Below are 22,307 nucleotides of genomic sequence, written 5' to 3'. Positions count from 1 at the left end.
TAGTGGGAGGGATTGTGCACTGTTTCAGGATGTCAAAGTACATGTTGGCATTCTTGGTTGCTTCAATAAATTACAGTTCTACTCGTGCAGGTCCAGCCCATGTCACTATTGCCACAGTGTTGACCCAAAAAATGTTTTTTTTAATGTGAGGCATGTATTCACTCGTGTCAAAAAGTACACTTTGGAACACCATTTTTGCTGAGTAATTTTTGTCCAGATGTCTGACTAAAACTAAATTGCGGCGCAAAAACTGAAACAATATTTCCCATAGGAAATAATGGACATGTAATTAATCTGTTCCAGACATGTACAAATATCAACAAAAATACATTTTAAAATATATTTTAACAAAAAGTAAACAATGTGAATTAGATATAAATATAGATTGAAATGGACGAATGAACATTAAACATCACTTTATTGAAAATTCTATATTGTAGTGTATTTTGTGTTTGGAATGCTGTTAACTCAGTCTGTCTTTTTAGTTTTTGTTGAACTATTTAATTAGAAATGCTGTGAAAATATTCATCTTAAAACTTTTGCACAGTGTTGTGTGCTTTCTACTGAATAAAAACTTTGGATGAAATCATACTCATGAGAATTGAGTCAAATGAAAGACAAGCATTTCACAATCAATTTCGGAAAACTCTCCCCAAATAACCTTTCAGTACTAGATAGTAAAATCAATTTATCACACGTATTTAATAGTTATTCATTTTAGTGGTTAAAAAAAAAGTAATATGCAGTGAATGGTTGCGTCGGCCTTTGAGAGCAACGCGATTGATCACACTTCAGTGTTGATGGCAAGAATAGCATGCATGGCGCTATCCTTATTAAAAGGAATTAGTGATGAATCATCCACATGCATGAATCATTCATCAATAACAACCTCATTTTTCCAACGGCCCATGGTGATGGGGAAAATAATGAAAAATACCAACGTATGGCAAATATGAATCAACGCACCAAGCCTACCCACCCCCCTTCGACATGTAGCTCAACTTGAAGTCAATCATTTAGCGTTTTTACTCACATGAACCCCTGGTGGGAAGTACAAATACTGAAATGTATATTTGTAAGTTCAAAAATAAAACAAAGCAATATAGAAAATGGATGAATGGAATAATGATTCCATTTTGAGGCTCTCTGTCAGCAAACCAGGCATTGGTGGATGTTTCTCATATGTTAGCTTAAACGCTCCTTTTCTCCTCAGCGGAAGTTTTCTCCATTATGCGGAAGTCATGTCGTCAAAAGTGGCATTTGGCAAAACAATAGCTTGCACGGGGGACTCTTTTGTGGCACCTCCGCCTCTCCCGCTTCTTGTAGATGGCTCTTCTAATCACCATGACTGGCTGACCTTTAGGCTGGTCCCCTTTTTCTGGGATTTACAGCTTTCACCGGATTGACCCTTGCCCCCGTGCCCGCCCCCACGACACTCCTACAGACACTCCCCTTCACGTGAACGCCGGACAAGGAGCTGCAGCGTCGGGGCGCCGCCGCGTCAGCCGTCCGCGGTCTCCTCAGTTGTCAAAACCTCTCTAGGTGGTACGATTCAGTGGCCGGTTCATTAAAGGCCCACCTCCGAGCGACCGCCCCCTTACCTCCCACCTCCAGAAAGAAAGCCCCCTCAGCCACCCAGCCACTTTGGCCTGGAGCATGGTAGACATGCTTAAAGCGGGCCCTAATGATGTGTGCCATGGTAGAGGAGCTAAATGCCACCGCCACATGTGGGGATGATTACAGGAAGTAGGAGCGAGTAGCAGGGGAGTAGTGGGGGTGTGATGGGGGGGACACAGCTGGGCACAGAGAATTCCCAGAGGCTATTGTTGTGGGGCGACTCAGCAAAAATCTCATCCTGGCCAGTCACGCAAATTTAGGATCCAATAAGATGTAGGTGTTGCGGGGGTGCGCTTGTCTCTTAATCTTTAACCGTTGCCACTGTTCATTTTGGCTTGTGCCAAGATTGAATTTTTAAAAGCTGCATATCTTTTCACAATCTATTAACAGCTTGTTTGACAATATAGATGAATAACAATCAATGTTTCAGAGAGTAGGAAAAGTCTATTGCGTCTGTATCAGGGTAGCCGCTGACCTCTGTGTGACCTCTGTTACGTTTAATATTTATAGTGATTATTAAGCGGTTTTACTGTTTCACTATTTCCAATTCCCCACATGACTCTTCAAAGTCCACTGAGGTAAATGTGGTGGAAACAGACAGTTTTTGGACTCCCCTGTGGTCATTCACACACATGACTCTTGTAGTGGTTCCTTCATGAGCCTACAAAGACCAACGTGTATGTTTCTGTGTGAACCAAACCAAATTTGGTGGAAAGAAACAGTTCTCATGACTGTTTCAAACTTCCCCATTCGTCGCCAGTCTCCCATAAAAATGCCATAAAGAATGCCTTTGAGAATCCACCATGACTTTTTGCAAAACGGCTAAGATCAACTCAAATGTACATATTCATTAAATGCTTCAAGCTGCTAAAATAAACAACAGACCGCAAACAGCCGCCCGGACAAAAATTTGGACACCTCGATATTCTTCCAATCAACAATTGAACTTTTTCCACTTTTCAATCCCGAGGGGTCACAAGTTATTATTTATTGCCGTGTTTGACTCCCACCTAATGACCCCCCCCCCCCCTCCCTCTCTCAAATGTCTCAACAGAGCAAGTTGGTAACCTCCTACCCAATGAAGTGCTCCTTTTTGCCTCTTTCCTCCCAAACACAGAAAAACAAAACAACAAAGAGCGGCGGTACATAAAGGGGCTTACGGTCAGATGGGTCACATGCTGTCCATTGAGTGGCGAGTCCATCAAGACCATTCAGGGAGCTCTATAAAACCGGCAGGCCGCTTAAATACCTGACAGTATGAAGGGAAACAAAAACAAAAGAGAAAAAACAGGCGGGGGATGAAAACAACAGATAAAATAAATAAGACAACCCCTGTGACTGATGTGTATAGATGGTGCCGGAGAGTCAGTGACAATTCAAGAAATGTTGCCCGGGTCACAAAAGGCAGCTGGAAAACAGCGAAGGAGCTTGCTGGGCACATTTTTGGAGGCTCTTTCCACTCGGACCCCCTTTTGAGTCTTTGTCTGCGCTCTGGCTCCATGAAAAAAGTCAATCACACACACTCGTCTGTGGCTTCTGGCTATTCATTTCCCTTTGTAGGCTCCGGTATTAATCAAGCGCTCACGCCTAAAAGCCATGTTTACTTTAAAAACCATGCCACGGAGGCAACAATTAAAGAAACTCTAATAGAGCTATTTCCAGTGTCCTCTCGCTGATCATAATTTAAGGCTGAGAACACATCAAAAAGATCGGGTGGGGAAGTAAAGATAAAAAATGGCCGGTGGTAATAATTCATATTCACAAACAAATTCAACACGCCGGTCGACTGCCTCTGCGTCAAGTATTTTGTCCGATATGGAGGAGGGAGCGGGTGTGCTCAGGTGATTGAACATTGGTGCAACACACAAAAATATGAAAATAAACATTTGGTGGCTTTTAACTAAAGGAAAGAAAAAGCCAGTAATGGAAATTCCCTAACTAATGTTACCGATTTACAAATCCAGTGACGCCAAACTCTTTACCTCAGTTTCCACTCAAAAAGGTCTTAAATTCATTTAAAAATTAGCCTCTTTATATAGAAAAGCCTATTTATATAGAAAAAACTATTCTGTAGCCCATTTTAAGTTGAATGCAAATGTGTTGAATTTCAAGTTAAATACAACTGAACTGTTCAATGATATTCTTTCATTTTCTGTCTACATGTGCTGCTACTCCATTTGTGTTCAAATATCCATAGCCATATGAGTTATAACACACTGTCAATGGTGATTTGTGTTTAGTTTGACAGTAAACTTTATTTGGGAGTAGTGACAAAGAACTTGAAAGAAAAGTCCATGTCTTCATTCCCCGCCAGGACAGTCTATCACAGTGACCTTTATTGGAGTGTTCATTCGCAAGAAAGTTATCCCTTCTTTCCTTTGTGTTTGCTTTCAATCAAAGTGAACGTGCCCTCAGACTTCATTCACAGTATTTACACTGATTGAGAGCGCCGCTCGACTCCATCTTAAGTTCCGTCTGTCTGACCTTGAATTGAAAAATCGTACAAAATACAAGTGTAATGCTGCCATTCGGGTTGTCATCGTGTTTGTTGTCATGACTAAACAATAAGCAGTGATTGTCCAACCACACTATGGTTGTCATTTTGAAAGAACTCTTTCAAAGGCTTCAGATGCCATCTACAAAAACGATGAGCAGTGTAATAGGTGGAAATGAATTTGCACACAAACTGACTTTGTAATGGCTTTAAAGAAATCCATTTTTACAATAACAAAAAACTATAATATCCAGCCTATGTTTGCTTGTTATTGTCTAAAAAAAATCAATCTTGAGGCGAGAGGACAGCTCCTGCAGAGTGAGAAACGAGGCAAAGTTTTATGACAATTCTCGGACAATTCAACTGCGTTAATAGAGTTGTTCTCAAGCTCTCCTCAACACTTTGAAATGCTTTATGAATACAAGAAAATCTGGGGACAGACCAATAGTATTGATTTGGCAAAAAATATCAGATGAACCATATTTGGACAAAAGAGGTTTCTGCCGGACAGCGACGCTATGAAGACATACGATCCGCTATTAGATTGTTTGGTTCTGGCAGAGGTTACAGTTCAATTCTAATCTGACCCAAGAGGGCACTTATTGAAATTGTTACCCCAGACAACCAGCTCTACATGTAATATTGTTCTTCATGAAAGCATACTTTGATGACATCATGAAATAGAATGTAAAGAATAAAATATCTATCTATCTATCTATCTATCTATCTATCTATCTATCTATCTATCTATCTATCTATCTATCTATCTATCTATCTATCTATCTATCTATCTATCTATCTATCTATCTATCTATCTATCTATCTATCTATCTATCTATCTATCTATCTATCTATGCAGAGGATACAGAATTTATGATGGTGACTATTTTTATAATGTCTATTTTTACAAGTTGTGGTCAAATTTCTGTTGCTTACAAAGGAGTAACAACTCCATATAGTTTATTTTTTTTCATAATCTTTGAGAAAGTATGGCCTAATAACATTCATCCCTTTTGTATATGATTAATTCTGATTATGACTGTGACCACCAGAGAGTGGGGGGAAAAAAATAACCTTCTTTTCCCTCCGCTCCACGATCAGTGGGCAAGAGTAAATACCAGTTAATTCAGCGCTTGGAAAGAGTGCATACACGACTAATCACGTGTCATTATATTTCAGTAATGGAATAGAAGGTCTGTTATTTCCTCCGTGATGAGATGTGGCCGGCTCTCGCTTTGATCTCGCTCCCTTGCCAGAATGAGGCAAAAGAAATGTTAGAATGCTTTTATACATACATGGGGAGAGGGTGTGTTGGGGGGTGAAGAAAGGAATTAGTTTGATGCAAAACATCAGGGGTGATATCACATGCACGCAAGCTGCTGTATTGGCCGTGTCCTCATTTGAAGGGAGTACACGTGAAAAAGCCACACTTTTAGGTTCTGTTCAAAGATGACAGTCCATAAAATAATAAGCGTATTGCTGTGTGGTCAGAGGGAAGATGAGGGCTCCTTTTAGAGCAAGTCTGATATGGAGGAGGGCTCGCACGGGTGAGGGAGGGGGGAGAGGGGTGCTATTTGAAGTAAGCGTAGAGCAGCAGGTTTGATTGGCTAAATCTTGGACTTCACAGAGGAGCTGCCCATTGCTACAGGAGGGAGTTTTTTTTCTTCTTCTATACTCCCGTGTTAAAAAAAAAAAAAAAAAAAAAAAGCTGGGCACTGGGGCCTGACTGGAACGTGATCATAGGCCAGAGAGATTCCCATTAAGGTTTTGGGTTAAAAACAGCATCTGTGGGTGGCTTAAAGAAGCCGTCTCTTTTTTTTTTTTTTCCTCCCATCGAGGTAAAAGTCTGGCACTGGTTAACTTATATATGTCATCTCACTGTGTCTCTATTGTTCCTCCTACATCAAGTTTGTCTTCTTGCTCATTACAGCCCTATAAAAAGAAAACGATTGTTTAGCGCAACAAAAAGCTCCGCGCATTCGGTTTGTGCGCGCCTCCACAAGTTTGCGGTGCGAAAAACCACGAAATGATCACTCCTCTCTCCACATTGAGCTAAGAAAGTGAGGTGAGATGAGAGTGACTAGTGGCCTTCACACTCAAACGACACCTTGGAACACATCAACAGCTCACACTAATTTATACTGGGACCAAAAAACAAGCTTTCGGGGGCACATCTTAAACCTCCAGTGCACTTTTGCTCACAGAGGCTCTGTGCTGCTCTCTGCTGGCCAACTATGAAAGGCTGCAAGATTATTAATAGCAGTGGTTCTAAATTTAATTTAAAAAATTACTTGCAGTTTTTGATGATGATCAAATGGAAAAGAAAAAAATAATTAATAATTTTCTTTAGCGCAACAATTTAAATGCTTCATCGTGACACACAACTGACTACGCTAACCCTTTCCTTTGGTGTCATGAGCGAGCAGCAGCATTCGAGAGAGTGACCACTAACAACCGTCGACGTGTACATCTTGTTGTTTTCTTCCATAAATTCATCACCAGTGGACGAGTCTTTCACATTTATAAATGCATGAGCAATTATTTTGGCCATTTGGGAAAAAGGGGCGGATGGGAAATGTCAGTTTATTCAAACTCAGCATGCATTTGGAGATTTTAATGTGGTGAAGACCACATGGAACACAGAAGAAGGTTTTTGTTCGCAGCTTGATGGTTTTTCTCATACGTGTGTGTATATGAGTTTATTCAAGCTAACTTGGTGAGAGGCGGGGTACACCCACAGGGCACATATATAGAGAAACAAAAACACGTTCCACATTAACACCACCTATGGACAATGTAGAGTCTGGGTAGAACAAGTGTGAAGGTCTTTGGCTTGTTTAATGCTGCTTCGGGAATAGTTGTTATGTCAAGAAAGACTTTGCACTTTGGTTGGTGCTACTGTTTTGCTTAGCAACAGAGATGAAAGTAAGCAACAAAAAAAAGCTTCAGCCCCATTTTATCAGTAGGTGAATTAAAGACAATCACCCTCTCTTGCTCAAATTACATTAAATGAGGGTAAACACACGCTTATTATCTGCCCCTCTAAATCAAATTCAGCGGAAAAAAACATTAAATTTAGGCCGGATTATTAGTTAGGGTAAACATATCGTGATAATTGGCCCTTCCCGTTCGAAATCAGATCGAATTGGGCCTGATAATCAGTATATCAGGAGAAAAACATACTAATAATAATGGGCCTAACAAAATATCATGCGTTCTGATTATCAATATGTGAAAGTTAAGTCAATACCAATAATCGGCCTTGCATGGTCTGATAAAAAAAAAATCTGAAAAAAAGATTATTTTGTGATGGTTACAGAAATCAAGGCTCCTATGGGGTACTTAAATGAATATTGTTGCTAGGGCATCTGGAGAGAGAGAGGGTTCTCCCCCCCACCCCCCCCCAAAAAAAGAAATAATATCCCATTCTGTCTATTCAAACATGACACTGCAACCAAGCTGCCGCTTTGTTGCTCCTCCTTACAGTGTGACAGGCGAGCCGCAGCAACAAGGAGTGCCTATGTACACTAAGCCGCTCCCTTTTTTTTGACATCCCCATGAATAGAAGCCCTGCCGGCCCCTCCCCCGCTACAGTTGGCGCAATGTGGCGACAACAACAACTACCAAAAAAAAAAAAAAAAAGTCTGATTGAATGAGGAGGTCTTCTAAGGTTGTCCGTGACGCTTGGCACGAGAGCGTTGGCTTGCGCTATCACAGCTCACACTGTCTGAACCTCGACTGGCCAACAGATGGTCACCTGGATTAATAGAGTCAATTAATTCATCTCATTATGTAATTAAGGATGGAGCCTGACGAGCAGAGTGGGCCAGACTCGGCCGCCTAAGATGCTAAGCGCTCGATTTATCTCCCCCAGAGAGGCAAAGCGGAGGGCGGTTTTCTGTCAAACAACACCGGGGTGGCGTGGAAAAACATTTGTTTACAACGAAAGCACAAAGTCCTTGTTTACTTTGAATGTCTCCAAACTTTACGTAGCGTATTATCGGGCCTCCGGGGAGGATCAAGGAGTCCAGTTTGGTCAACAAAACAAAATACACTTGAGACAGACTAACTGTATGCCTTGCATAACTCACTTTAATCCTCGCATTGATGCCTCCGACGTCTCCCTTTGTTAGCTGGGTGTGAATGTTCTATTATTGTGACACGCGTGCAACTATGCCCAGCTGGCGACGTCTTAAGGGACAACATACATTTGGATACGTTTGTAGTGAAAGCGGCAAACAGAGAACAAACGTAAATACCATTTACATCCCTTTGGTTTTGGCTTGTTTGTGACAAAAAAAAAAATATATATATACACAAAAAGTTTTAATGGAGAGCAAATAAAGGCCATTACGTACTCATTCCGCTGTGATTTCTTTATTGAGACTAAAGTTGCAGCTAATAAGGCGCAAGCGCCGATTGGGGAACTTCATTTGAAGTTATTGGATATTTTTACAAATACAGACTTTAGTAGTCACCCATCATAACAGTCATTCAAATACTTTTGAAGGTCACCAGAGGTCACTTGTGACTATGAGTACAAGCGCAATAGAAAATGTGTGCAAAATAGCCTTTCTTTTCATTTTATTTCCATTAGATCCATAACAACCAATGAAGTAATTGTTGACTCTTATTTTTGTAGTGAGATACGTCTTAGAATTTAGATTTATATCATCCTTCTTAAATAATTAGCAGACTTCACTAACTGGTAGTTATTTTTTTTTGTAAATGAGTCATGCAATTAGGGAAATAGTGTTTTATTAAGGGGGGCCGGTGTTCTGTTATTTAGTAGAATTTGATGACATCACTATCATTATTAGAAACGTGCGGATATCATGTAGGCAATTGCTACAGGATACAATAGATATAATAGTAATATTGAAACGTCATACTTATAAATTAGAAAAATAATAGCAAACAAAAAAGAAAATATCTCAAAAACCTGAGGTGTGGGAAAAAATACCTTTTTTTAATTTAAAATCAGCATCAAAAATACACTTAGGGACTCTGATTAAAATTTGCTTTTGACCTGACAGGATCATCTGTGGCTGAAACGTGAGCATTTGGCCACTAGAGAGCGCACCAGAGTACATCTATCCAGGCTGCCTGGTTACTGTTCAAATGCTTGAAGAGTAAAGTGGAAGCGAGGTGAGAGAAAGCAAGAAGTGATGAAATGTATGCGTGCATTGAGAAAGGAGGAGAACATGAAAGTCTCGCCATCTTGCAGATCTACTATACCCCACCCCCCAAGGACCCCTTCCCCCCCTTCCGCGACCCCCAAATTGGAGCTCCCAAGCATTACATCTGGATTCAGACAGCATTAAGTCATCTCCATTAAGCAGCTTGCTTCCTGTGTCTTTCAAGTGTGCGCTTCTATGTCCTTCCGTGTGTTTACTCATCTGGAATTGATGGATGAAGTCGATGAGAGGGAGGAAGGAAAGGAGGGATCAACCCTGTCACCAGCTATCTTATGTTGCAGCTCTCGAGCTTCCTCGCAAACGTGCAGTGGTGCAAACTATTGAAATATAATTACTACTCGATTAATGTGCTTGAGTACTGCTACAATTACCCAAGTGATTCACAGAAGAAATTCCACATCCAGGGATTTATTTAAAAGAATTGGTTGAAGTCAGATCCCAAAATATTTGTTGCTAAATTTATGGGAAGACTTTTCTTTCAATATAGCGTTAAAATTCAAGTTAAAAAAAAAGAGCAAAACTATTTTGTATGTAGATAAAATGATCTTTTAAGAGTGACAAGTGACAATGGACCATGAAAATCCTTTTTTCTTTTGTATTTAAATACGTTTCAGTGTTTGCTCTTCTACTTTTACATAAATAATCCATATAAAAAATATTTTAGATTTGTTAATACAGTTATGACTTGACAGTATACGATAAATATGAGCTGTGGGGGGGAAAAGATATGCGTTCTTTGACCTCATCTTGCTTAATTCTACAAAATCACCACGTCCGAAGAAAATCTACCAATCAGGCATAACTTAGAAAGTGTCAATAATTTGTTCCGCATACTTCAATTTAATATGTAAGTAAGAAATAATGCTGCAGACACAATTTACATATTGTCTTGTATAAAAGTACACAGTGTCGGTAATGCCGAATAGTCAAAGGATGTCTAATACAGAGCGAGTCGAGACATTTCCCAGCAGGGGTCCGGTCAGCAGGGGGTGTGGAGGTTTACAGTATGTCTAGTAAGAGACCTCCTGCCATGTTTGATACACCAAGATTGATAATCTGGCCTCGCCCTATTAATTACCACTGTGTAATCCTGCGAGTTTTCCTCACCGCACACGTCAAGCAGCTCCTGCACACGCTCCCTTAATTTAATGGTGGTTAGTAAGAGCGGATAAATAGTCGATGGATAAGCTGATATCTTTTTGCCCAAGCGCCCACCTCCTTCCATCCCATTCCATCCTATCCTGCCTCGCCTCCAGCCGCAGAATTATCATGATGAGCCGGGAAAGAGGATGATGTCTGAGACGTGATCATCTGTGAGCAAACTCTCAGTCTAGCCATGTGCTGTACATTGAAGGTCAGGCTTTCTTGGCACGGGCTGAGAATATCCTCATTCTGTCTTATAATGAGATACCAATCTTTTTAATATGTATGAGTGACCTGTCTGATGTTGATAGATGGGCGATAAATCCTTAATCAATGTTCCTGGGGAAGTGTTTTTAAAAAAGATGAAATGTTTTACGCTTCACAGCCCAAACTTTCAATTTTTCCCAATTTGTCCATGCAATTTAACACGCCATCCCACCATCTTTACAATCCTTGTTAAATATTTTCATTGCCCATTCAATAATCACTTCTTTTTTTTCTCCAGCAGATAGCAGCATCGTCTCTCAAATCCAATCTGCAGTTAGCGGAACCCACCCCTCAAAAAAAAAAAAAAAAAAAAAAAAAAAACTGTCACTTCACAAGAGTTCGTTGGCTTATTTATATCCCAAGCAATAAGTGGACTTCTATAAAAATAATTGTCACATTACTCTCTGGGGACACATTTTAATGCTAAAAATGACGGGTGATTGTTCTATTTTAACTCCTCCTAAAAGTGGAAAGACAATCTTTTGACCCAGGATTAGTTGGATTGGTTCTAAATCTCGATATGAGATGGGGTGCGGGTCTACAATCTCCTCCGGAACCGCTTTGTGAGAGCACTAATGCAAGTTGTGGTTGAAAACGTGGCGACTCCTAATTGACCAGCCAAATAAAGGAAGTGGTTTCAGCCAAGTAAGGATGTACATTATAGACTTTACAGCAGGGGTGTTAAGAATCTTTCTACAGGACCACATACAGCAAAAAAAGGAAGGACACATGCTTTTATCTCTGCTCCCAGTCTCATCTCGACATTCTGAATCAAAACTATAGTAAGATGAAAATGTTGTACTTGAGTGTCATTTTGATGTCTTCAGAATTCTGAACTTGACACGCACAGGAAGTGGAGAAAAGCATTTTTGCTTCCAAAACTGGATCATTTTTATTCACTGGAGGGTTATGAAAGTAAATATTTGTTTTAGTCTCAGGTGTGAATAGATTCTTTGCATATTTGGAAAATCTCTATAGAAAGCCAATTTATCGTGGTGTCCTGAAATATCAATCGAATTTGTTCTGTGACTGACCATGCAACAGTTGTGTCTCAAAACAATGTTAACCATTGGAATAAATGGAAATTACATTTATCCTTAACACCGCCAGACAAATTAGTAACAAAACGTGTTTTTTGCCAATTTGGTTTTTTTGCTCCAAGGTGAAATTGACTGTGTGCACTATGGCCACTTGGGGGCAGTACAGTACAGATATACAAATCAGTAGAGGGTGGGCACTGCATTGTCAAGTCAAAGTAAAAAACATCTTTCTTCCATCTGGAAAAAGAACACAAAAAAGGAAAAGGGGGGCTTGACTAAAGATGACATCTTACGGGAAGTGAAAATACAAGAACATTTGTGCATTTTTGTTGTTGAACTGCACATAGGCATTCCATGTCGTATGACAGCGCGTGAGTTAATTGCAAGGCCTCCCCCTCTCATCTGTGTCACTTGATGCATTGACCCCTCAGGAACCTGACGAGTGAAGTTGCATCAATCGTGCAAGTCCTCTGCAGCCACCCACCAAGTCAGTCAAAGCTTGCGCCGTGATCTTTCTGTTTGCTTTTCAAGAGAACTCCACCCACATCTTCTTTTCAACGCGCCTTCTTCTTCTTCACCTCGTTCGCTGACCTTGGCCCGCTCCCGCATCTGCGTCGTTTTCTCAGCATGTTGTGTTACTGATTTGAGAATGCCAAAATAGAGCAAAATACTTTTTTTGTTGACTACTGCGTGTCGTAGCCACTTCTCTTCTGACATGTTCCAGATTGAGCCAGATGATCGTGCACAGCTCAGTTTTGCATTTTTTTTGGGGATGATTTCCCCCAGATCCAACATTGTCAGCCTCCACAGAGCGCCATTACATAAGCACACTCTGAAGATGGGGAAGCAAGACAGGAAGGAGTAGACTGAACCGCGCTCGGGGTAATTATCTCCCACTCCACAATGGCACTTTAGCTGTTTCTGATCATGCTGATGCGACTGATCATAAACCTAAACTTTCAAATTTCCTTCCACCCTCAGGTCTTAATCGATTTCACTACTCTTTCAGCTTGTTTGTGGCCTTTTTTTTTTTTACATAATGTGTAAGTCATTGATTTTTTTTTAAAATATTTTTTAAAGCTTCTTTTACGGCATAAAGTTCAGCTACTACCAGTTCTTGTCATTTGAGTAAAATATCAATTTTCCAGTTTGTTTGCACAATTCCTGACAGCAGTGAACTCAGTGTAAAAAAAGTGCAAGAAAAAAAGAAAAAAAAAGCTCAATTGTTTCCGGAGAGCAGAGAGATTCTATGCCTGTAAGTGTTGTTGATTTTTTTCACATGTCGTTAAAGTAAGTTGCAGTTGTTTGAAGGATCACAATTAATTTAAGACATATGCTATTTCACAGTAACCTGCTAGCATTAAGCTAGCCGACTTTCTTTATTATGTTGTTTGGTTGAATATTTTTTGTGTTTTAATATACAATGTTTAATTCTATTTTGCGTTGTGCGTCTATTTCACAGTAAACTTCAACTGGGAGTTACAGGTAACTTGAAGCAAGCACACTTTGACTCTTCTTTGGAGAGAGTCCGTTTCCTTAAAGTAATGTTTTTGTACATATGGATTAACTTGTCAGTACTGTAAATGTGGCATTTCTTTCGAAGATATATCCGTCAAAAAGAAAACAATTCAAACCATATGGTGTTATTCAATCCTACTTCACCCTAACCCTAACCCTAACTTGTACAAAATTTAAAACAGAACTTGTGTGTGTAGTAAAAATACCCACTGGGAATGAAAGCTACAAAAAGTCATACTTGACAGCCAGGCAACTTTATGCTTTCAGCATTTTTACACAGAGTAGAAATTTATGTCCCACTTGCACGTTGCGTGGTTGTTTTTAAGAGCCCAACTGTGCCTGATTACGAGGCCCTAAATGTGGAGTGGGTGCTGTCAAAAGGTCAAGACGGGGTTTTAGGATCATGGGTGATACAGCTGAACACGTAACTCACGCCAAGGAAGCAAGTAGACAGGAGGAAAGTGAAAAGAATTCCGTGTGGGGAAGCAAATGGAGCATTTAATTGGCCCCGCTGCTTGGTGTAAAACCGCCGGCAAAAGGCTGCAGAGCGGCACAACAAAAGCTCGGGGAGGGAAGGAAGAACGCAACTGTCAGACAACCCTGACGTGGACCTCCACCCCTGTCTCTTGGCTGCGTCACTTAAAAAGGACGCCAAGGCAACAACTGTTAATGTCTGTTCATTAAGTGACAAGAGCTTTTTTATTGTAAGATGACCTAATGTTTCAAACTGATCCCCGCCACAGTTAAATTTTACTACAAATACTTGGCAAAGTCAAATGTTAACCCCTGAAAATGATTGCAGTGCGGTAACTTAAAAGGACATTTTATCAATGTATTAAAACAATCATAAACAATCGACAGAATGTGCTAATTTACTTTTAAAAAACTTGTATCGTTATTATAATGACTACGATTATGATAAATGATGATGACGACTACGACAGTTTATTTTTATTGCATGTTTCAGAGAGGTCTAACGATATTGCATTGAAAGTACAGAACATTTTACATGCAAGAAATAACAAATCAAATAAAAATCGAAACTATATTCAAATAGAACAAGGAAACAAATTGGGTTAGATCTGATAAAAATAAAACAAAACTAAGAAAATTCAAATTGAGGCCAGAGTAACAACGCAATTCCGTGTAATTTACCCCAAATTAAAAGCCAATTGCACTTTGTCGGCTATGACCTGAGCCCCCCGCTCCAAGACGTCTGCCTCCATCCTGTCTGCCGCCTGATCTGTCCCTCTGCGGCTCCTCAGCTTCTGTCCATGTTGTGCTAGTTGACATGCATTAATCATTAGAACAGCGGCTTCTTGAACCGGCCTTACGTAAGCCTGTCGGCCACTGTCTGCAATTCTCATCTTCACCTCAGCCTTGGTCACCATCAATGCAAACATTTTAGAAACTCTTTTCATACTTTGACCATATATGTCCATGCCAACTTTAAACTGTTCAAATCATTCAGGCCTCTATGGAACAAAGTTTTGCATTCCTTAAATCCCACTATTTTTTTTTTCACATTTTTGACACAAGTCCAAAATGAATGCAAACATTTTCTATTCGCTTAATAATTCAACATTGGTGTCTATGTCCATACTTGAATGTTATCCAATTTTGATACTTCCTACATGCCCCTAAATTCCACAACATTTCACGCCAGCATCATCTCTTACATGTTAACCCATAATTTCTCCGGAAATTGCTTCCTCTTTAAACAATCGTATTCTTTGACGATGGAAAGTTGCATCCTCCGGTGTCATTAAGCAACAACAACAAAAAGCACTTGAGTTAATAGAATTTAATTAAATTTGTTCAATCCCCTCAAGATGGCCTCGCTGTCATGCAGCTTTATGCACACGGGTGATTACGGACCACCAGCTTGTTTTCTTCTCTCTCGTCTGTGTGTGTGTGTGTGTCTTACGAAACAACTGAATCCTTACAACACTTATTCCAATTCAGCCAGAAAATGACATCTTTGAAATGCATGTTTGTTCAGCAGCTTCGAGGTATTCAGGGTCAAGTTTAAATGCTTAGTTTCCCAAAAAGAAGCAAGTGAGGCACCATCAAACCCGTTTGACATGAAGAACACTTGGGACAAGCTTATGAAATATCGACAAGAATAACAAAGCACCGCACATGCTGCTGTTATTAGACTAAATTCATTGTTCTTTGTTTGTCCGACAAAGAGTACTACAGCCCTACCGGGATTATTTTGGTTTATTAATTGTCTTTTCTATCCCTCTGTGTCTTGCTCATCTATTTCCTTTCCTTATCATCTACAGTAAAGGAATGCTGTAGCTGTAAAAGCTGCCGCAAGCGCTGTAATAGTCCGTTAACAAAAGATTAGCCGGAACAATTCCATTTCCTCATTGGCTCTCGTCCTGTTCGAATGTATCAAAAGTTGGATTGACTAATTATATAACAGGATGTTTGCTCGTGACTATATTTTGGAAATTATTTTGGGGGCCCCCCAAGATCCCGAGTGTCCCAGCAGCCCAGTTTGAGAACCAGCACCTCTACGGCACAACTTTCTTGACCTCAACTTCCAATCTTTGCTTTCAAATGTAATTTTTCTCGTGTAAATCACGGGCGTCAAAGTCATTTTTGTCGCGGGCCGCATCATGGTCATATTTGCCTTCCTTATGACTGTCAACCCAAATAAATGTATGAACGTCTCATATTATATACAGTATAGGCTACACAACAAACTGATGACTGAAATGAAATCAGAGACTAGTAAAAAAGTAAAAAAGATCAATGGTTAACAAAAATGCTCGCAATGTCTCTTTTTTAAAAGTGAAGACGATTTGCAATTTTAGTCAATGCCAAATTTGACACCACTGGTGTAAATCATTACATTGCGTTATCTTGTTTATAAATTGTCTATCTAATCAAAATAAAGCTACCTTGCCTCACCTTGAGTTCACGCCAAATTTTGAAATTATAGCCCAAAAATCCACCCTTGATTTCATCCTACCACAACATATTTCACTCATGTAATTGTGAGATTTGATTATGGTCTAATGTTAATGCCCATAAAAGGTCTTAACCACTACTGACCTGTTCCATAGTCGCAGAGTTGCTCAGCTGTTACTAACACACACAAAAAAACAGGTAAAAAGTATGAAGGAACTGGTAGTGGTAATGGAAGTGTCATAAATAGTTGATTGCAATTTTCTAGCTGCAAGCTGCTCACTTTGGAAGCTCGGAATTGCTTGGCCTCCTAGTGGCCAATCCTTCAGTTAGTAAATAATGCAGCACCAAGGTGATTTGCTTTCCAGTAAGGTGGCACACAATGCAAGTAATGCTTACAACACATGGATGATAACAGTCAAATATTTCCCAAGTCAAATAAGTCAGGAATTTCTCATCGTGGTTTAAGGTATGTCCTGCTTTTGTGAGGAAAAGTTCTCAATTTTCCATATCAGTGAATAGATTACTTTTGGCCACAAAGGATTACGGCAAAGACCTCCGATACTATAATATACATCCACACAGCCTGTTCTTCTACCTTTTATCCCGTGTTGCCGTTCTGTATAAAAGCCACTGAAGCAATTTGCCATCTTGTATCAGAGTTGGGCCGATTTCCTAAGCGACTTCCACCATATCTGAAGCCGTATATAAAGTGCTTTTTTTTTTTGCCTTTCCCCCAGAAACAACGATTTGCACATTAAGGAGAAGCTATCCAGCCACACGCTTCCTGCTTAGAGAGACTATTGATTGCTGTGGACAGATGCAGATGGATCGTCCATCATCAGCAGTTAAAATCTAACGTGTCCTTTCAATAGAAGCCTTCCTAATGCAATACTTGCCAAAACCCGAGGGTGAAAAATGACTGTTTGCGTGTCGGCTAATGCAAAGGGACAGAAATCGATCAGAGAAGCAGATATAACCGTATCGACAATCTGCTGCAGCAAAATTGTGCAACAATGAATTTTAAATTATTGTTTGGTTTACATTAGGAGTTGTTGATTACTTGTGTGACTGCGACAGCACTGCTTTTTTTTTATTGTGCTATTTGTCATACACTAAATTCCAAGGATTATGATTCTGCCTTTATAGATCACCATAATGGATTCGAAATAGAACATGCAGCATGTGATTGAAGGAAAGATTTTTCAGCATTTATCATTGCAGGGATGAGAAAAGATTTTCTTTGCAGATTATAAATGAAAGTCCAGTTCATGTCGTTAATATTTTTCCAATACAGTACAACTATTTTGTTCCACGGAGCAGTCTCATGCAAACACATTTATGGATTAGGATTACCCACCCATCATTAGGCCATCCTATAGTGTGACAGGCTTAGTCAGGCTCCCAAAGATTCACCATTTAGATTTCTTGCTGTTCCTGTGAGGTATCTGTCAAACATGACAACTCCCATGATCCTTGCTAAAATCTGTACCAAAATTTAATTTGCATGTGTACCAAGTAATAATGTTGAAATTTTGCAAAAGAAAAATCCTTTTTACAGCACTTGAACAATAATTGAAGAAAATACCCTCCTTCCTCAATTAGCCAAAGCTAGCAAGGCTAACCCCATTGACAACTTTTGTGCTATCAGACCTGTGTAGTTTTATGAATTCTGTGTCTTCTTGTTTGCTGTGCCTTCTGCTGCCGAGTCATAAGTCCTCGCAGAAGGTACAATAAACCTGTGCATCCACCTGTTGCCCATCCAAAGAAGTCATGAGAGCTAAATTGAAGGACCCAGACCACCTGTAAGAAACAAATAGATTTCTCCTCTCTATTTGTCTTAGACAAGTAGGCCGAGACAGATGTATCTTTAGATGTCAAGGAAGTGACCTCTTGTGCCAACGAGTGGTGATGGACAGGGGTGCGCTTAGCCCTCCTGGTGGGGCGCAGCGGGGGGCTATGTAAAGGTGAGGTTCTGGGTGTCAGGACCCACAAAGCGGACCCCCATGGGAGAGTAATCACCATGAGGCCAGCCACAGTTAGCACAGCAGTGGCCCTCAGTCCCACAAAGGCACTCCTCTCAAGAGACATGCCTGCGCCTTTGTACTCTTCTCCTCTCAGAGTGTGCCCCTCTCCGGGGGGCTCGACAGGCACAACGGGGTGCCCATGAAGCCATTAGAAGTCTTGTGTGTGTAGGGGGTGGTTCATCCCTGACAGCCTCATGTACAAATAGGCACAAATACACACAAAGCGACATACTGTAAGTACTGGGATGACAAAATGTTGTAACACTGCAACTAGTTTGTTATTTTCAGCCTTCAGTCATTGAGCTAATGAGGTCAGGACATGAACACAAGTCAGTTCATGTTTTGCCAACTGAACTTTTGTCTTTTAAATTGTAAAGGTTAAGTCTGTTTCGACTTGAGTAACTTTATGATGCTCTCTGTGGGGTATTCGTTTTGCTTAACTCAATAAGTTTTGACACCTCTTGCAAAAATTCATTAAAAATGAAATGAGCCGAATCTGTACTCCTATTCTTCAGTACTGTGTGTGAGTATTTTTGCTTTCTATACCTAATAACAGTGATTTATTTAACCAAATTTATTATCAAGACAGGCCAAGTTTACTCTGTAATGGTGATTACAGATTACAGTGATTGCAGCAAAGAACATTCTCTGCAGCGCAATGATCCACGGGAGGTAAGCTGAAGAAAGCTGTTGCGTCACGCCGCATCATATTCACTCAGGCTGCTCATCTCTCTTCTCGCTCGGCCCGCTCTTTAAAAGCGTGACCCCCACGCCACCCATACAATAAAGACACGCTAACCAATTGACACGCCGCAGGCCTGCCCTCTAATTGGAAACAGTGCCATCTTGCTGGACCTTAATTACAGTTGCCATGGGAACCGCACAGAGAGACAAATGATTCAATGGTCAACTTGTGACAGATTTGTAGAATAGTAATGAGCAGCACTTATTCATTTAAAAAAAAAAAAAACTGTGATCATCACGACACAGTTTTTGTGTAAGCAATCTGAAAGCAACTGTTCTATTTCTTACTGCCAGACTAATTTTAGATTTGTCTTGGGCAGGGTGAGAGCAGGTCTGCAAAGTTGCTGAAGTTCACAGTCGTGGGTTCTGTGAGCTGCTGGTTATCGCTTTCAGCTGCCTCCTCTGCTCGGAGAAAAACACCATGCGTTGCTCAATGTGCAGGGACGTGCGCACGTGCAGCTATAGAAGAAAGCCCAACTGAGACGAACCACAATGTAGTGAGGGATTACTGTACTTCTTTAATATATTATGGTTTGTTTATTGCGGTTTCTCTCTATTATATATGGCCTATATGATACAGTGAAAGTGCGATAAACAAACCGCTGCGGTTTATTTTTCGCGGTTTCACCGTATCGCGAAAATAGTGAAATCCGCGAACCGCGATGTAGTGAGGGATTACTGTATTAAAGAAGTACAGTAATCCCTCGCTACATTGTGGTTTGTTTTTCGTGAATGAAAAGTTGCGTCAATGACTCGTCTCGTTCGTGAACGGGAAATACGTCACGGACTCGTAAAGCCCCCCCCCCTTCCTAAAGTGATTCGTTCTTTTTTCAGTTCATATAATAATAATAATAATAATAATGATAATAAACTTTATTTGTATAGCACCTTTCATACAAGAAATGCAGCTCAAAGCGCTTTACAACAAAGAAAAACATGAACACATAAAAACAAAATAATGTATGCATACACAATTAATAAAGTGATCTTAAAATAGGCGCAAGCTTTAATAAAATAAAGAATAAAGCTTTAAGAAAAGGTAAATAATAAAAAATGAAGATAAAATAAGGCTTAAAATGAAATTTACAAAACGTAATTAGTTAAATGCTCGGGTAAAGAAATGAGTTTTAAGTTTTGTTTTGAAAATATCTAGCGAGCTGGCTTCCCTGATATCTATGGGCATATGACTTCAACCAGTAGGTGTCGGTAATGCGCATTGAAGCTGGTGCCACCTCGCCGTAAAACGAAACAAAGAAGAAAATGACGTAACTTCCCGTTCACGAACGAGCGGTGAATTGCATTTCCCGTTCACCCAACTGAACGGATCTGTGAGTGAACGAGTCAGTGAGTGAGTGATTTGCATTTCCAGTTGATCGCGAGAACGGATCAGTGAGGGAACAAATCCTGACTTTCCCGTTCGTGAACGAGTTGATGGGTGAACTGCCTTCCTTCCCGTGCATCAACGGATCAGTCAGTGAACGTGTTGCGTCTCCCTCCTGGCGTGAACTATGTAACCCAGAATGTAGATTTATGATTTGCCAAGGAAAGAAAGAACCACTCAGTGAAACACCACTTCTTTTATGCACGTTTTCTCCAAGCTAACGGCTAACTTTATTGCATGAAGGGATGCGCCCGTATGCAACAATGGGGAGATTATGCTTCTCTTTGGGTAATCTTGATTTTATAACATTTATAGTAATTTTTAAATAACGTGTATACATATATACGCCTAAATATTGTTTTCCAATATATCTACTGCAATTTCACATTAGATTGCTGGTTTGAAATTTACTTTTAATATTATTAGTGGTATTATTATTTTTAAATAAACATTTATGTTAAAACTTGTCTGGTGTTTTATTCCTTGTTTTTATATTCGCCAATTAAAACATTAAAATCAGACATTTGGTTAACTGCTTTATGTGAGAATATGTGTTTTACGTTGTTATAGGAGTTGGTGTCCCCCAAAATAACAAATGTTGGCATAACGGATTTTTTTTTTTCAACCTTTTGTTCAAACACAAACACATTCGGTATAATAACACCATCAACTACAATCCAACAAATACAATGTAGCGAACGATTCGGTGAACGATTCATTTGAACAAACCTTTTGAGTGAACCGATTCTAAAGATTCAGTTCACTTTAAACTGGAATGCCTATCACTAGTACAAAAGAGTGCAGACAGCCATAAGTTGCCAGGTTGAAATAGCCGACTGGTTAGTGACATGGGCTCTTACTCGGTAAGATCTTGGTTCGATCCCAGGAGTGCGCATGTACCTAAATATGCTTTTAGACTTGGAACCTCGCTTTGTATGTGAGTTTTAGGTTTAGCTCCCGCAGAACGTGAAAATGAACAAAATCTTTTCACACAGGTGTGTTTAACGAGGATAACTAGGAAAACATTGGAACGTGGCCTCGAGGACTAGAGCTTGACACTTTTGACCTTTGATCATATTTCCCTAATAAAGTGGCCGTTATTAGGTACACTTGAAAATGGCGGTGTACCTAATGGAGTGTCCGTGTGATTCGCTCGTTAAGCGCACCTGCGTGAAAAGTTTTAGCTCCTGCGGAACGTGAAAGTGACCAAAAACTTTTCACGCAGGTGCACTTAACGAGCGAATCACACGGACACTCCATTAGGTACACCGCCATTTTCAAGTGTACCCAATAACAGGCCACTTTACTCGGGAAATATCATGGTCAAAGGTCACAAGTGTCAAGCTCTAGTCATCGGGGCCGCGTTCCAATATGTTTTCCAAGTTATGCTCGTTAAGTGCACCTGCGTGAAAAGTTTTGGGTCACTTTCACGTTCTGCAAGAGCTAAAACTTTTCACGCAGGTGCACGTAACGAGCGGATCACACGGACACTCCATTAGGTACACCGCCATTTTCAAGTGTACCTAATAACAGGCCACTTTATTAGGGAAATATCATGGTCAAAAGTCACAGGTGTCAAGCTCTAGTCCTCGGGGCCGCGTTCCAATATGTTTTCTAAGTTACCCTCGTTAAGTGCACCTGCGTGAAAAGTTTTTGGTCACTTTCACGTTCCGCAGGAGCTAAAACTTTTCACGCAGGTGCACTTAACGAGGGAATCACACGGACACTCCATTAGGTACACCGCCATTTTCAAGTGTACCTAATAACAGGCCACTTTATTAGGGAAATATCATGGTCAAAAGTCACAGGTGTCAAGCTCTAGTCCTCGGGGCCGCGTTCCAATATGTTTTCTAAGTTACCCTCGTTAAGTGCACCTGCGTGAAAAGTTTTTGGTCACTTTCACGTTCCGCAGGAGCTAAAACTTTTCACGCAGGTGCACTTAACGAGGGAATCACACGG

General features: G+C 40.3%; 1 long non-coding RNA gene across 8 annotated transcripts in view; it reads left to right on the top strand.

The window, feature by feature from the left end:
* Positions 1 to 20,814, top strand: part of LOC148403844 (uncharacterized) — a 149,232-nt gene extending 128,418 nt beyond the window's left edge. For 2 of the 8 annotated variants that reach the window (XR_015858482.1, XR_015858481.1), the window contains 2 exons: positions 9,148 to 9,259; positions 9,339 to 20,814. This is a non-coding gene — a long non-coding RNA (uncharacterized LOC148403844). The remainder of the gene's footprint in view (positions 1 to 9,147; positions 9,260 to 9,338) is intronic. The other 6 variants (XR_015858493.1, XR_015858489.1, XR_015858483.1 and 3 more) reach the window with 6 other exon arrangements.
* Positions 20,815 to 22,307: the final 1,493 nt, after the last annotated feature.

This window comes from Syngnathus floridae, chromosome 1 (genome assembly GCF_059516105.1).
Source record: "Syngnathus floridae isolate MCC-2025c chromosome 1, RoL_Sflo_1.0, whole genome shotgun sequence".
In the NCBI taxonomy this organism is placed as follows: Eukaryota; Metazoa; Chordata; class Actinopteri; order Syngnathiformes; family Syngnathidae; genus Syngnathus; species Syngnathus floridae.
This window is presented reverse-complemented; position numbering and strand designations above follow the sequence as displayed.